Genomic DNA, 4,611 nt, shown 5'->3' on the forward strand with positions numbered 1-4,611 from the left:
AGAAATGTAACCGTCTATCTCTCTGCAACTACTTCCGTGCACTGATCTGGAAAGCTATCTCCCTGTCTGCCGTTTTGCGTTAGGTCGAGTGTTCCTTACAGAGACTTGTCAAAATGTCCGTTATATCTGGCAAACACCGTGACGTTTAGTTGACGATCCTGTTGCTGACTGTGACTGCAGGGCGATGTGAACCGCACCACGAAAATTCACCCCTCCCGAAAGGCCCTTCTCGAAGGGTGGGTGTCACCCTTCGAGAGCGTGCGACCGAGCGATTAGTGGTGGGAGAGAGAGACGGACGACGACCGGGCACAAAATGGCTCGAAAAGATCTTATACCTGCCAACCCTCTGGATGCTGTGTGTGTCGGATCGCCAACCGTATGCTTGGGATCAGGTAAAGCACCCAGATTCGGAAACGCCACCGGACCCGGCGTCTTTTGGCCTTCTCGCCTAATCTCTCTCAGGGGTGACGTATACGCGTGCCGGTGCTCCGCTCCTTCCGTTTCGTTCATCCGTCGACCGTCCGTGCCAACTCTTTGCTTCTTCGATGGGGAGGTCCTTCGAGTGGTAACGTGCGGCAGTGACGGCGGCGGTGGCGGTGACGGTGGCGGTGGCGGTGACGTGCGCGCGTGCATGCGTGCCTGCCGCGGGCGTGCGTGCGTGCACGCGTGCTCGTGTTGGGATACAACGATGTAAGGCGATGAAGGGGAGAGATGTCCTATTCGCCCTTTTCTGTTTTGCACCCTCTCCTTCTCTTCGTCTTCTTTCTCTCTTTTTCCCTGTCTTTCTTATTTTTTCCGTCTCTTTCCCTCGCTCTCTTTCTCTCCCTCTCTCTCCCTCCCTCTCTCTTTCTCTGTTTGTCTGTTAGTTTGACGTTGCTCTCGCGCTGCTTGGGGGGTATGGTGCAACGAGTCGGAGAACCAATACCCTTCGACGGGCAAGTATAGGCCTCGGCTAGCGACTGCACGCGCTCCTCCGGGGAAGAGCCGATCTCTCTTCAGAGAGAGAACGGAACGTTCTCCCTTCCCCCCTGATGCGGTGGAAACCACTGGACCCCCCCAAGACCGATTAAATCTTGCCCCGCCTCTCTCAGCCTGATTCCCGCCTCTTGTCTCCCTCCGTTTTCTTCCTCCACCAGTGTAAGCTACGATCTCTTCGATTTCTTCCATCCCGCTGTGCTCCTCGTCTCCTGTTTCTTTCTCTTCCTCGTCAGCGACATCATTTTCTTATCTCACGTAGTATTCGCTAATGATTATTTTTCCCATTTCCGCTCCTCTTTCCAGTTCCCTTTCATGCTTTCATCTACCTTTTGAGATGAAAGGTGTTCTGAAGTTGAATCAACTTCCATTGTTGAAGAACAGATCCCTCGTGATGCTTGCGATGGAGATAAAAGTAACTATTTAAATTGATTTATGAATATAAAATTTAAGATAAAAAATGTGGATTATGTAATATAAGATGCAAAAAATTGTTTCATCAGGTTTAGAACTGTAAATTATATTGATAAGCACACTTAACTTTAAAATTTTATAATTTTATCACAAGATATAAATTACTTTATAACTTATTATAAGATATATTATAAATTGCTTCTTTCTCTCTCTCTTTCTTTCTCTCATAAATTTAACTTTCTGTCGATATTTTGAAATGAATTTATACTTCAGTTCTGACGATCCTGAAGGTATCTTTGATAATGATACCTTTTCCCGACAGGGTTATTGCAATCGCCGACTATTAGCGAACGCAAGGGTTGCACCTATTTCATCACCACGCGTTCTCGTTCCCTCATAGCACGAAGCTAGCAGTTTCTGACATCTCTTGTGCCTGAATTGTCTGGCAGACGTGGAGAGCACGTGGCTCTCAAAGGGAGATGGTAGGCGGGCTTTGCTAAGGCTACGCCCGACGAGGCTCCCACCACGGATCCTTATATTCCTTGCGCAAGGAATATCTCTACCAGAGTTCCCCACTCTCGTTTACTCTTCCGTTTTGTCTCCCTTCCATCCTCGAGCGCGCTCACCCGGTCCCTCTACCTTTTTTCTTCTCCTTTTTTCATTCAGCTCTTCCCTCACTACGGCCCAAGTAGTTTTCTCCTTTTCTCGTCCGTCGTGCGTCGTCGGTCACCTCTCTTTCGTTGGGAATGCGTGAATCGAAAGGCGGAGGTGTGCACGCGCGCGCGTATGTGTGGGAACTCATCGCGGAATGCGAGACAGCGTAGCTATGGAACTACTAGCGGGGCTTTTTTCCTCCTTGATTTCTGGAGGATTCTAACGTAATGTCGTCCATGTCGAGAATTTTTTCATTCTCCACAGGATTTTTATTGCATAAGAAAGAGATTCGTTCAATGCAATATGCGTGTATCGATTGATCCGATTTAGGAATTTACAAGCAAAAGTACAAGCAACCTTTTTTATAGGAAGCTGAAGGTATATATATATATATAACAAGTGATTTCTAATTTCAAACAAATATTGTTTGTACAGAAAACGTTTTAGAATAAAATATTTTGTTTTTAATAAAATGTGTGTGTGTGTGTGTTTTGATAGAAAGTCATGTAATTCAATGGTACTCTTGAATAAAAATAAAATTAAAAATACGTTACATTAAAATTAAATTAAATTGATTAAATATATAAGTTATCATATGATATAATGTATTATAACGTATTGGCTTTATGCATTCTTCACGAAAATTATTGTCGTCATTGTTGCTGCTAAATTTTAACACACCACGGTGTTAAATGAGATCAAACATTTGTCAACCTACGTTAACAAATTTATTTATCTCGATGCGATAACCTGAAGGGAAGGAAAATGACCCGTGTCGGCCGTATCGTTTTCGCACCTATTGACGATAAGAATAAAAGCGAGGAAGCGCGCGTGCGCAGTAAATGCATTTTCTCTCGTAATGATAGATGCGGTGAAAATCACCGGCAATATGTACGTTTGCCCTTTTACCGAATAACGTGTAATTTGATAGTAGCTTAAGAGGCGAATCAATGATATATCCATCCTAGTAATACAAGTAACGAGGTCAGAAGTGAGATTGATGAAATCGAAATGAGCTGCGCGCGCTGATGCATCTAATTTGGTGCAACAATTTTAATTAATTTTTTGTCGGAACTGTACGTTTGACGAGTTGTTGACAGAAAAGAGAAGGCTGAATATTCGCAAGAATTTTATCATTAATTATATACGAAATCTGAGTCACACAAATTATATGTCGTAAATATGCTTCAACATTCGTAGATTTTACTTTTTTAAGGCACCGAAACTTTCATGTTTGAAAAAAATTGGGATACAGACCGATATTTAATTCAGCCTCAAAGCTGTTCGAATTTAAATTGAGAAGATGTGTATAGAATACGTGATTGCACTGATCAGAGAGACATACTGGTAGTAAAAACTATAGAAATAAGATGACAGCTATGTAAGTTTTACTATATATCTAGAGTTGATGTACACTCTAAATGTCTTGCAGTAAAATCTCACTCCAAGTGAGTGAAAATGCATCTATTCTTGAAAAAAATGGAAAATATTTCACTTCTTGAAAAAAAAAATTACGATCTTTACTTTTTTTAGAATGAAATCTCACTTTTTTAAAAGTGAGATTTCACTCTTTTGAAATAAAAATTCACTCTAAAAAAAAAGAGAAAATTGTCACTCTTTTTCAAGAAGTAAAATTTTCATTTTTTTCAAGAGGATGGTTGTATTTTCATTTTGTTAGAGTGAGATTTTACTGTAAAAAATTTAGAGTGTACACACGTAGTTGAATAAACTTATTGTATATAGTTGTTGCAATTATAAAATATAGTTTATTCAATTGTATATGAATTCTACATGTAAATCTTGTATATGTTATCTCCATAGTTCCCCTACTACAATATTTTTCTCTAAGTGTACGTATTTTCCGTGTACGGTTGAGAAAACGAAGATCAGAAGTACGTAAATTGATATAACTAAAAATGCTACTTTATAAAACTCTTGTTAAATATTTGTATTTTTGGGAACTTCATTCAAATTCTGCGATTTAAGTAGCTTTTTTTCATCACGATGTCAAGTAGATTACAAGAAGTAATCACAGTGTGTTTGCGTTATTCAGAGACGAGAAAATGAAGATCGAAAAACGCGGCTGTATTATATAACTTGCTTATATTGATTGCGAGAGGGGAGGAAATTTTCTTGTTCGCTTTAAGGACAGCCTTCGTGTTGATTTAAAGACAGACGATGCTAATCCGTTGCTCTATGTTTCCGCGGTAACGAGGAAAGGAGCGCCATTATTTGCCGAGGAGGGAAGGCGAGGCAGTTTATCGTTAGCCAGCAAAATCCGAGGTAATTACGCGTGGAATGTTTAACTGCACCGTCGAGAAGACACGATTGCATGTTTCGCCTGAAGCTCGAAGTTCACGACTGCGTATCTCGTTTTTTTCTTATTATCATCATTGAATGATTGTTGAGGCGCGTTGGAGGTATTTTAAGATTCTCATGTTTATTTAAAATATAATCTGCACGTATATACCGCCCCGTTATCTCTAATAACAAATATTTGTTGGCGATTCACTCATTCTCTTCGTGTCAAACGTGGAGTGAGAAGGCTCAATGCGCTCACCGCAAAGA

This window comes from Trachymyrmex cornetzi, unplaced genomic scaffold (genome assembly GCF_001594075.2).
Source record: "Trachymyrmex cornetzi isolate Tcor2-1 unplaced genomic scaffold, Tcor1.1 scaffold92, whole genome shotgun sequence".
NCBI lineage: Eukaryota > Metazoa > Arthropoda > Insecta > Hymenoptera > Formicidae > Trachymyrmex > Trachymyrmex cornetzi.